Source organism: Colias croceus, chromosome 11, assembly GCF_905220415.1.
Source record: "Colias croceus chromosome 11, ilColCroc2.1".
In the NCBI taxonomy this organism is placed as follows: domain Eukaryota; kingdom Metazoa; phylum Arthropoda; class Insecta; order Lepidoptera; family Pieridae; genus Colias; species Colias croceus.
The window spans coordinates 1405908-1419757 of NC_059547.1; the positions used below are offsets into that span (position 1 = coordinate 1405908).

At 31.6% G+C, this 13850-nt stretch overlaps 1 protein-coding gene across 1 annotated transcript in view; it reads right to left on the reverse strand.

The window, feature by feature from the left end:
- The window catches only part of LOC123695257 (monocarboxylate transporter 9-like), a 29978-nt gene extending 18184 nt beyond the window's left edge, over window positions 1-11794 (reverse strand). The window contains exon 1 of the mRNA XM_045641028.1: window positions 11607-11794. The gene's annotated coding sequence lies outside the window, so the exon portion shown is untranslated. The remainder of the gene's footprint in view (window positions 1-11606) is intronic.
- Window positions 11795-13850: the final 2056 nt, after the last annotated feature.

Consider the following 13850-nt stretch of genomic DNA (forward strand, 5'->3'; position numbering starts at 1 on the left):
ATTATACCTGATTAACTCTACACTATTGAAATAAATAACGGCCGCAGTACATCAGAGATACATCAACCTCACAATCCGAATATCCCGAGCCAAATAAACAGGCGGGGTTATATTTAACCCGCTATACACACAAAATCCGGTAAATTCATATTTACAAGGTCGCGAATGTCACCCACGACGTCTAGACTGCACGTGCACCAAAAAATGGGTTAAACTGAGTTATAATATTCTATATTTATAAAAGAAAGTCGTGGTAGTTATGTCGTGGTCATATCGTAGATTTGATCATTTCATGATATGAGTGGCCATTTCACGAAATGGTCGCATATCGTGAAATGGCCAATTTAGTTTGGCCACATCATGATGTGGTTTGGGCAGATCAATGATAAGAAATCGTTTCACGATATGGCCAATTAACGCACGGTTTTTTCATGAAATGACCAAAATTATTTGATCATATATCGTAAAATAGTTACATTAATCGTTGGTAGAGGCGCTGCAAGCTCTGTGTTTATGTGTTAAGCCGGCCGCTGCCGCGTCACGCTCGCTTTGCTCGCTCGGCTCGTGCGTTGTTTATCAAAGTGTAACCTAACCTAACCTAAATGTTTTCTATTGCAAAAACGATTCGCTTCTGGCATTCGCCGGCCGCTGCCGCGGCACTAACTTAAATGACATTAAACAAGTTTTTAGAATATAGTTATTCTGAAATTTTTTAATATTTTATGGACTCTTTATATTTTATACGATCTGGCCAAATGTGGATGACCAAATCGTGAAACGTTGACGATTTAACGATCTGATCAAATTATGTTGGCCATTTCACGAAATGCGACCATTTCGTGAAATGGCCACTCATATCATGAAATGATCAAATCTACGATATGACCACGACAGTTACACAACTTCTAACTCAAGAGCAGCTGAACGGAATTTTATGATTTTCGGAATCTGGGATTTGTCTCTGATTGGGGATAGTAGGTACCTAGCTATTAAATTTTTGGAAAATTTTCCAAAAACGTATATATCTGGATGGAGCTAGTGTCCTATAGATATTACATAGGTTAACGACTATTCTGAAGGGAAAAGATAGTCATAATTTAAATAAATTATGAGTAAGAATTTTTTGTTTATTTCCTAATTTAACAAATGAGGTTTTGTCACGTAATGAAAAATTCAATATCTATGGCGTCATGTAGACGGTAAAGTTGCCCAAAAGGATGTTTTGGGCATTTAAAATTGAAATGTATAGTTATATGTTTATTAATTTAATTGATGTCTTAGAAAAAAGAAAACGCAGTGGCTCAAAGTCAATCAACCATAGATAACCGCACGGATAGAATCTTAGTAAAAACGAGCCAAATAGTAATAATCAGCCATAAAACATTTTTCGGAAGTTTTATTTCCGTACGCAATGACAGAACCTTTGCCTCCCATTGAGGGCTCAAGGCTGTTCCAAAATAGAAGGGAAGTACAACAACGCACTCCGCAGACATCTGACGTCATTTGGCAGACTCCAGTATTCCGTGAGTGTCGCTGAATTAGATCAAATTACGGTTTTACAGTGTTGATGGGAACGCCTGAAGCGACACATTGTCGCCGATTCTACTCGAAGCTTCTGGAAGTTTCCATAAGATGTTTCGAAAGGGAGCAAGCAAGAAATCAGGCCAAACTATTAATTATAGAGTTAGAAAGGATAAAACAGTAAAAATGGTGCTTTGAAAAAGTATGGAACCTAAATTGATAAAAATTAGCTATTTTCATAAGATAGAGCACGAGTGTAGTCTGAATTTGTAACGCACGCAACCTTATAAAACCTAACCTATTACTAAAAGTGTAATAACATGACAACTATAAGCATAATATCATGGAAAAGCCGAATTATCCATTTGGTACATGCCTTTAATTAAAGTATTTATCCGCAATGGAGCATGTATTACCGCTCCTCACGAAATTACAGTGACAAAAGTCAAGGGCAATATAAAATAGTCATTATCTCATCAAACTCAGCGTGCAATAAAATGTTATTACACTTATACTAATTAAAAAGTTATCTGGCTAGCAATAAAAGTAAAAAACCCAGCTCCTAAGAACTAGAAAAACGTAATCACCTCACACAATTTTTCTGGCTCATTAAAATTGGACTCATTAACCAATTTGACTTTTAGGTTGATAGTAGGTATTTAAGTTTCAGTACCTTATGAAATACAGCAGTCACTGTAGGTAATTTGATCATAATATTTAAACGGCTGCAGACTCGATAAAATCTCTATTCCTATAAAATACTATTATAAATCCAGATTTTCCTCTAACATACCATTCACATATGGAAACAGATTTTGATTGCTAGTGTTTTGTATCTCCATACAATATCAAAACGGTATGATCTAAAAGTCTTTGCATGGTTCTGTAAACTAACAAGCTAAGAGCATACAAAACTGGCGGTATTAACCAACAATGTATTCATAACTGTGGCCTTACTAATTATCTTCTGGAGCACAAACCAATAACGCATGTCAGTCCAGGGCCCAGGCACATGACGGCCATTTTTAGATTTATAGTCTGAATGTTGAACTAGACAAGTCAATTGATCAATTAGAGCAATACATTTGCGCTGCACAGACCACTTCAATAGGGCTGTCAAATTTAAATAACAAATAAATTTATAACTAATATTATAAAGGTAAGATTTTTAGACGAAGAATGATCAAAGATAGCATAAATATTCAAATTACTTGAAGGTATTTAAAGCCCATGTGGTATTACTTAAAAAAACTGACTAATTTGCTCCAGTAGCTTAAGATCTATATCTAAGGATCACGTTAAAAAATATAAAAGATTTAATGTTATAACAAATTTAGGTTCTCATATCCGAAAGTGCAAAATATTTGTAACGTCTTTACTAAAATCAAAGAAGAACTCATTTGTTACATTGTAATCGTGACCTCTAATGCTACATTTATACATAACTAGCGGTCCGCCCCGGCTTCGCCCGTGGTACATATTAACGTTTTCTCTACATAAGAACCATCCTCGTACTTCAAGGAATATAATAAAAAAAGAATTATCGAAATCGGTTCAGCCGTTCTCGAGTTATGGAATTACAACGAAAAGTGGCATTGATTTTTATATATTAGAAGATATCAGCAGCCTCCTGCAGACTAACGCAAAAAACATCTGATAAATTCTGCCATATTATAATACAACCACTCCCTATAATAATGAGTAGCAGCCCTAAAGAAGGGGGCTATTACAATCAAATCGTTTGTATGTAGGCTGATGATAAAATAGAGTGAAAATTGATGTAATCTTACTTATTTAGAGAATAGTAATTACATAAAGCAATTTGGGACGTCGTTTTAGGATGGAAATGTACTACCTTCTAACAGTTTGTTTTTATGATCTTTCATTAACATACCAGAACTGCAGTGGTCATTATTTTTAGGGTCGCCCTTATAGAAAAAGAATATGTGCGAACAATTCTTCTATTGTATTATGGCTAGTACTGAGATAGTAATTCATGTATAAACTTATTGTCTGAGACATGTAAAAATTGAATTGTAATTTAAGTCGTATCGTTTAGAAAACAACTTTAGTAAAATGAAAAAACATATGAACCTACTGCAAATAGTTCGTATAAGAACCACCACTTATTGATATATCTATTGACAACATATCCATTACTAAACACTTTCTACCATAGACCACAAGGAAAGCTAGGTGTACAATAATAATTATTGTAGAGTAATTATTATTCTAGAGACGACGCTACCTGCCCCCGGTCAATCACCCCTTGCATACTTGAGGTCACACACACATTGGCATAATGCAAAATGCAAGCTGTTATTACACACATACACCCATGTGTATGTGTGCGTGTGTGCGTATTCAAATGTTTACAAATATTTCAGTATTTCTGGATGCTGTTAAAATTCCACTGAATTATATTAGTGTCTTGTCTTTGGTTTTTATCATACTGAAATAATGTCGAAATGTTTCATTTAATCCATACTAATATTATAAATGCGAAAGTAACTCTGTCTGTCTGTCTGTCTGTTACTCAATCACGCCTTAACTACTGAACCAATTTGCATGAAATTTGGTATAGAGATATTTTGATACCCGAGAAAGGACATAGGATAGGTTTTATCCCGGAAATCCCACGGGAACGGGAACTATGCGGGTTTTTCTTTGACTGCGCGGGCGACGCCGCGGGTGGAAAGCTAGTTAAATATAAATATTCACTATTGATTTTTCCATAGAAATTAATTGAATAAGTTAAGCTTAAATCTTAATATTCGATTACGATTCACAATAATTTATTACAATGTTAATTAATTCAGAATTATTATTAAAAACGGCTATCGGTTAAAATAAAAGACTATAAAAGTCTAAAAATTATATCGTAAAAGATATTGCATCCTGATAATTGCATATTGTATAATTATATTAAGTACCTACTTGTAGTATTGTGTCAAAAATGCATTTAAAACAATGCAAGTACTAATTACTGATAACATTTGCAATCATTCAAGGGCATGCAGTTAGACCTTATCAAAAAGGCAATTATAACAATATGTATTGAATAAAAAACATCGCTTGATACTTTCCACTGTGAAGAATTTTATTTGCTTTATGTATTATTTTAATATTAGAATAGAATAGAATAGAATAGAATAGAATAAGTATTTATTCGCAGTAAAAATCAAACACATAAACAAAAAAAATACACAAGAAAAAATAACAGTTTACAACGAAAAGGCTATGAACTCAGCATATGGTGGAAACAATGACTAAAAGGCCAGTGCTTTCACCGCTGTTTTTCAGCCATAGCCTGCAGTTGTAGCCACAAATGTCACACGAGCTGATACAACAAAAATTGTGTAATTATAATTAAAGTATACAAACTAACAGCATTTCTTATAAAACAAACATGCAAAAATACATTATAAGAAAACAGGTAAAACAATAAAAAATAAACAACCTTAAAAGGACAAGTGATAACTGCGTTAAAAACAACCGACTTCAAACTTGCACTTGCAAAATTTACAAATACCTACAGACAAAAATGCTCATAAAATAAAAACTACTGGGCCTATCCGAATAAAATTTTTATGGGACCAATTCGACACCATCCCGCATCGAACAAAAAAAGAATCACGTAAATCGGTTCAGAAACCTCGGAGTAATCGGTGTACATACATAAAAAAATATATATATATACCGGCCGAATTGATAACCTCCTCCTTTTTTTTGAAGTCGGTTAAAAATGGTGGGATACATCGATACATCTTATATTAATAATAATCAGCTACACAATTATATCAATAGCCAGTTCTTTCATACACCGGGTGAAATAATTACCTACTATTTAAGTATTTAAATATGTAAAAACACAATATATAATATATAAAAAAATTAACCATTAATCAACTAATTCACTGGGCACTGCTCCTTTTGTTTTATTAATAAATAGTTCTTTAGTTTTGCTTTGAAAGTACCAAGACACCTTGATTCGCGTATAGGAGGAGGCAGGTCGTTCCAGCATTTACTAGCCCGATATTTAAAACTACCTCTAAATGCAGCTGTTTTATACTTAGGTATTCGAAAAACACAAGAGAAAGGCCTTGATTTGTTGAGCTTTTGGCTTCATGACCAAGTTAATTTCTCATAGAGGTAATTAATCTCATAAAGGTATTACTTATGGCTATTTTTATCGTCTAGAATCTAGTGGTCTTACCACCAAATAATTTAAACAGTCTAACTTTAAACCAGGGAAATGTCACTTTAATAGATAGTTGTCTGTGTAAAATACAACAAAACCAGATTAAACAAAACCCGCGATTAAAGTTAAACCCTGTCCTTAAGTTTTTTGTGGTAAGACAGTTGATGTACCCGACAAAATCACAGGCTAAAATTTTAGATGCTTCAATATAAAAAAGCCTGATCACAGTAATAGTATCCCGTTACGTCTAACTATTTTCATTTGAAATGTTATCTACCAAAATCAGTGCTGTAATTTATGCGTAAAAAAGAAACACAAAAACAGGCAGATTTGGCCGAGAATTATGTGTAATGTCCAGTATTACTATTTTTCCTGTAATAAAGTAATTTATGTTCATACCAACTTAACTGATTGTTGCCAGACGTAACCAGTTTCAGATAACCCTGAACGAAGGTAAACTGTAGGTAATCGGGGTTTAACCAGTATTATTGGTAAGAATGATGAAGGTGCGACAAGGATTCCTTTCCGTACACCTAGGTACTACCACAGATAATATAATACTGTACTACGGTCTACGATACATAAATATGTGTTATTTTGTGTCTAGCTGTGTAACATAATAAAAATTAGTTAATATTTTTTTAAAGAATAGAAAAAATCGATCACGAGGCGATTTCGAACCCGCGTCTTCAGCCATGAACGTGTCGTCCATTGTCGTGGTATAGTATTTCTATTCCTTACTTGCTGTGCCCCTGTTGATCTTAGCGTGATGATATATAACCTATAGCCTTCCCCGATAAATGGGCTATCTAACACCGAAATAATTTTTCAAACCGGACCAGTAGTTCCTGAGATTAGCGCGTTCAAACAATCAAACTCTTCAGCTTTATAATATCAAGTATAGATACGCCATAATAACATACACTACTTGAACTTATTTGTCACTTTCACTGGTAGACCACTCGTTAACACAACACTTTGCATATTATCTTCAAGTTTCCGCATTTCTCTTATACATATTACCTACATCTATCCCATTTCTAAAAAATATTTCTTATTTATTGTCACTTAGCTTTTTGCCTTTTTATCACAAAAATATTTTTATTGCTTTTGTATCAAGGGAATCCTGGAATGTACGCCTGGAGCGTACATTCCACACTCATAATATTTTATAGACAAAAACCCATACTAAATTAAAATATATGTAACACATTTCATACGACTGCAAAAAGAACACGAGAAAAATATGTATCAATTTCAAGGATTTTTTGTACAAAAACGTTAAACCACGTTTAAAAATAAACGATTGATGAGGATAAACGAAAAATAAATCAGCCAAGTTTTAATTATACCGTATATTTCTTAGTACCTACCTACGTTTAAGTGTGTTCTACTCATTTATATTGTAAGGAACGCACTATCTAATCATGTCGCACTCTACCACTAAACTGTTAATATAATGCAAATAATTCAATAAAACGTGAAGCATTTAAATATAATACTCTAATATTTACTATTTAGATAAAATATAGGCCTGCTTTTTGCATTATGAAAAAGTACGTTTAAATGGTTATCATTTAGCAATGCATTATTATCTTTTAGGTATAATACTCTGTGAAGAAAATAAATTTTCTTTATATTACAGGCTTTGAAGTGTACTTTCCGATCGAGGAGCTTACCATGATATCTTATAGCAGTGATATTTCAGAGAGGGAAAGTGATGGCGCTAGACGACCTATATATAACCACAGTTGACAGATATGTACTACGTACATACAGTTAGGAAACTAAGCCCCTGCGATGAAATTATGACGTATTTAACCGACTTGAAAAATAAAGGAGAAGGTTATCAATTCGGCCTGTATATTTCTGTTTGCTTTTTTTCACAGTTGATTTTGTGGTAATTTGGAGATTAAAACCCGTTAAAATACAAAAATGGTGTAGCCTAAATATGAATTTACAAGAAGAAACAATCCGAATTAATACAGCTTGTAAAAGTAAATACGTTTTTATCAGTGCTATATTTCGAAATCTTGTTTTGTTATGGACGCCGAAGGCTATTTAATGTACCTAAATTATTTATAATGCTTGATATTTGTATTATACATAATATATTCAATAATTATTTTAAACCAGAATTTACAATACTTGTACATATATAGGTATACCTACTAAATTATTTTTAAAACGATAAATTAAATTAAATTAAAAAACACAAAATATGCAAAAATAAATTAAAATTATTATTATACGAGCATAGAACCTCTACCTTTTTGTTTTAGGAAGAAAAAGAAAATAGTTTGACAGGCTTAGTGCTTGACAAAGTGGAGACGCCACGTATCGATAAAAATACAATAATTATAATATCTATCTTTTTCTTCCCTAATATTTACGTAATTATGCACATAAATTTAAACAAGATTTTTTTATATTTTCGTGCTCTTCTAGATTGCGTAAAAATAGATGCGACCTTTAAACAGACTGGACTCCTAATAGTGACTATTTGTAGCTATCATTTTGGTAGAAAATATGTCAACTTAATTTAAAACTCATGCTGCCATATCTATAGAAATTAAAAAATAGTCTCTTAACTTGTAGTCAGATACGGTATTTACAAATAAATTTATTGAAAGGGCTACAAACTGAAACAATCGATATTTATTTAATGTGAATTGACATCACTTTAAACTTTTTTCCATACTATATTCAAAATCTATGGATGTGTCACCCGCTACTATCGATCCCCCTCAATACCCTCGAAAACACGCTTGATGGGGGGGGGAGCCATTTCGAACATTTTGTATGAAGTTTCCTTACTGTATGTATCTGTATATTGTGATATAACGCTGTCATTTTTCTACACTGGAAGTAATATTGCTATAAGACATCATGGCACGGGGGCCAGTGTTACCTAAAATTTCATTCATAAGTTTTTAAAAACAAGTTTGGAAAGAGTTAAGAGGTCTGAGGTAGACAAGAAGTGTTTTTTTTTTCATGAAAATAATGGTGGTTAGTAAAATTGTTAAGTATTTATCCTAATATATAAAAATCAATGCCACTTTTCGTTGTAATTCCATAACTCGAGAACGGCTGAACCGATTTCGATAATTCTTTTTTTATTATATTCCTTGAAGTACGAGGATGGTTCTTATGTAGAGAAAACGTTAATATGTACCACGGGCGAAGCCGGGGCGGACCGCTAGTAATTTATATGATTCTTACGCATAAAACTTTTCTGGTTATTGTAACCGTCACAAAAGAACTGGTAGCTAGTGACTAAGTGACGGAGATTCTAAATTTGATCCTTGTGACTGCTGAAATTAGACTTATTCATATGGAATTTGTTAGTCACAGCCCGATATTTGATACTGAGCTCAGGGCTCGTCCATTAATCACGTTAAGCCCAAAAATGGACAGAAGAAGTATGAAAAAAAAAAACCAACAAAAAAGCCAAAGGACATGGAAAATTTAGTCTACATATTTAAAATGGACGCATTTTTTTTAATTTATGAAGGGCATTCAACTTTACTGAAAACGTAACATAACATTGGTTTTATTTTTTTTAATTAATACATTTCTATACTATGCTTGATTACCTGATAAAATTTTTAATCAATACCTATGTTGTAATTAAGTAAGTACGCTTTATTGGTAGTAATTTTCTACAAAACCTGGATATTGATGTTTAGAACACCATTAGAAGTAATACAAGTGCCTGTCCTTTCAGGAGCATACATACATATTACAAACATGTCCTATGGTTTTTCTTGGTATTTTGCGAATAAAAAACAAAAAAAAGGTATAAAAGAATATGCTTTTGTTACCTGCGTAAACCGCTACACGGTACCGGATTTTTGTATTCATAAAAACGCTTTGTTTACGTAGACGTTAGGGTTGCCATTCAATTGAAAAAATCAGGACAATATTTAACTGAATTTATGACTTTTATTAATCTTTTATAATTAACCGTTGGAGTAATTTTGCGAATTGTCATAGTAAAAATATTTTATTGAGAAGAAGGAATTTGTTATTTTATTTTTTGAATTGAAACTTTATGTATCTTTGAATCTTGCCAAAGAAATTTCACTTCTGACACGTGTGCTCGGCATACACGCTCTTTTTTAAATTATAATATAAACAATGAACGGACATGGACAGAAAAACGAATGAACGCATTGATTTAAAAATGTAAATGTAATATTTTCTCCGAAGTTATTGACCTATCTGGTAAATAACACGATCGTTAATTAAAACTTTAAAAGTAATAAAAAAACTTATCATCAGAGTTGGGATAACATAAATGATAAATTATATCCACTTTTTTAAATATTTACGCAAGTATAACACATTCATACAATGTGAAATTTACAAATTCGCACTTGCTAAAAAATTCGGACACGGCTGTTAATTTGGGATAAAAAAATATTATAGAACCTCTTTATTGTCAATATTATAAAAATGTGGATTATGATCAGATTGTTTTTAATGCTTTTAAAATATTGCTAGTTAATTATGTTATTATATTCTATCGTGGGGTTTTAAAAAATCACCTATGTTTTAGGATGATACTGCTGAACACAAGAAAAATAATTTTTCAAATGTATGTTACCAAATAACATGTCTTTTGTACCTTATGAACAAAAAAATATCAAGCTTGTCAGAACAGTACGAACAATACAGGGTCTAAAATCACAGACAATACCTAGACGATACGCGTGTAATATATTATGCAAAAACAATAAATCTTATCAATACCGGCAAACACAATAAATAGCGACTATTTTACATAATACACACCGTTGAAGCAGTCAACACCGGTAATAAATAACTTTACTTTTGCTGCTCGATTGTGATCTTTTTTTGTAACGAGATAAAGGTCATTGTTGCTTCAAGGTCCACAACCGATTCATGGTCACTGGGGACCTTGTAAATAACCGTATTTTTGTGCGACTGTAGCGATTCCTCTAAGAATAACATTAAAAAATTACTGTTATGTCTACTCTACTTACATAATTAGGGGCTGAAAATATTAGATTCGTGGTCTCTTTTAAATGGTATTTGTTGCGTATAGAATTTCATTTAATTTAACTGAAGCTCATTTAATTAAACTGAAGCTTTAAAAAAATTGTGATGTTCACATAATTAAGGTAATAGCAAAATTATCGTCATCCTTGTATTTTTCTTAAAATGCGATAAATTTCATACATATACATTTTTTTCCAAAAAACAAACGTATGGTCATACTACAAGGCTCCCATAACTTAATAACAGGCTTCTTGGAAGCAACGATAACTCGGATTTCTTCTAGACAATACCTTATACTAACAATAATAAACATGAGTAAAGAAGGTGTTCAAGGGAACATTTATAATATACCTACTCAAAGTTTAATAAATATAAGAGTCATTTACAAGTTTATGAAAGATAGTGAAAGTCTTTAAAATACTAAAAGTTTTAGGACTAACTAAAAACTCATACCTATGAAACATTGTGAGACAACAATAAATTAAGATATTGGAATAATATGTAAATCGATTTCTTTCATATCAGCATTTATTTTTATACAGTGTGATAAAACCAGTTTGAATAGCTATTTAATTGCTTTTTACGTGAAACTCTACCGAGCCTGGACTAATTTTGAAACGGTTATTAGACAATCATTTTACACCTTGTTGCACGGTTAAAGTTCATATTTCATAAATCAAAAGTTACTTCATCCCATCTTATAAAGAACAAAAATAACACAAAATACATCAAAATATAGCTATTTATATGCAAAAATCTTTGCAATTCTAAGGATAAGCAAATCGCTATGTAGAGCCACATATCCTCCTAACACTAACACAATAACTTTTATAAAGTACGAAATAGCACAAAAACATACCTGGATGTATTGAATTCTCACGAAAAACTCGTCGCAAATTCACGAATACCACAAGACGTGCGTTTGCGAAACCAACATCAGCGAACTAGCTTGTTAGGAGGCGTGACAAGGAACGTCGCGCCTCGTAGTGCAAGTTCCCATTTTTTGTATCCACAATACGTCCGTTACACAGAAATTCCTCACGACAAATGTCGGTTTTAATTATTATCAAACGATAACATTATTTACTCTAGATAGCTGGGTTGTTTTATTTGTTTTTGTAATCCTCATCTCATCAGGGAATCAGCGGAATTTTACTATTCAACCGTGAAGGTCACGTGCGATGCAATTTTTTGTCGTTTTTTGCAATTTTTTTTTTACGTTTAATTAAAATAAAATACATAGTTCCAAATAAAATAATTGTTTTAAAACAATTTGTATGATAAGTTTGAAGCGCTATCATTTATTGACATTTCAATAATAATTTAAATAAAAAATGTAATGTTTATTTGCAAAGGTTGAGGTTAGACATAATAATTGTCGATTGGATAAACTCTATGACCTCTGTATATTTTTTATGCATCTAACATGTATACCAGCTAACGATTCCAGCTGAGCTGAACGAGACCTTATATCACCGAGGCGCTATAATTTTATTTTAATTTTTTATCGCCTTTTTATAACCATGTTAACTACTATTAGTTGTATTGTTGTATACCTAAATGTATTTATCTCTAAGGTTAGGTTAAGTTTGATTGAATAAACGAATTTGAATTTTTAATTAATGCTTTTAATTCATGGCGTTTTAGAAGCGTAGAGAGATGGTTAAAATAAAACTCCGTATTAGAATTAAATATTGTAATTTATTAATTTCCTTACATAATAAGTAATAACATGTCATAAAGCGATAACAATAGTAATTTGTTTATTTAATAATACTATAATTTGACTAGAAATGCATTAAGTACCTATATAATTCTAATAATTAATAGGTAATAATAATTGTGCGTAATAAATTGTAATAAATTTTATAAAATACGTTTTATTAATTTGTTCTTTTAGTGAACATTTAAGAATAAATTTACGAAAAATGAGAGGCGAATACTATATTCACAATAGTTTATTTTGGTGTTTTATTGAGAGGCTGTATTGAATTTTATTATAACTATAAACCTGCACTTTTATATAGTTACCATTTACCAATATTTCTAGAAGGAATAAATCTTTAGTACCAATATTATACCTTAAAAATATCATTGAGGTTAATAATGTTTTAAAATTTAATTATTTATTCCAAATAAGTACATGATTAAAAAGTATATAATTCACATATATATTTGTGTTTCCACAGCGGAAGGTCATAATATCAAATTAAAAACTTATCAAAAATTTACACATTAAAATATAATGAATCGTTTGTTTTATTCATATTATCTCTGATTTCGTCTTTTGTTTAAAATTTAGCACAAAAACTTAGTAGAATTTTTTCACTATATTTTAAGCCGAATTACTAGTGAATTACTATTTCAATTTCTATCAAATTGATTTGTCTAAAGATATACTAAGTCATAAAAGTGCATTCGTGATTGGAGTAATTGCGAATGTAGGGTACTTACCTACATAGTTTCGAAAATTTATCTCTGACATCTTTTGAGAGAATAATTTGATTTTAAATGTGTCGAGCCCAAGAAGCTTATATCTAATACACTGGAGATTTCGGTATGAACATTGACGTGTAACAAGAAAATATTGCCCAGTTCATGTTTTTTATCACTTTCACACCTAACTTGGTATTGCCACTGTTAATACGAAGTTTTCCCAAGGCTACTATGTATGCTGTAATATTCTGTGCAAAAGGTTAGTTTTTGTACATGAGTTTGTTGATAAATTGCCAACAACGTCATTCAGAAGCATTATTGGATGAGACAATTATTATTTATGCTAAATAAACTAAGTATCTGAACCAATTATTAAAAAGCGATACTCCCTGATTATGGGTAGTCACCATAATAAAATTGTAGCAACTCTCACTTTGTCAATATGGCATGTGTGTCAAAAAAATTGCGTCGCTTCGAATATTTAAGTTAATATTGTTGCTTATTTAATGAATATTTTCCGAATATAAAGAATGCATTGTATTGTGCAAAATTGCAGAAGTGTTTGGACACCAAATTCTGGCATAGAATTTCACAGGCAAGTGTATATTTACGTTATTTACAATATTCCTCAATACTCCTGCATTTACCTGTTTAGAATCATTTCAAT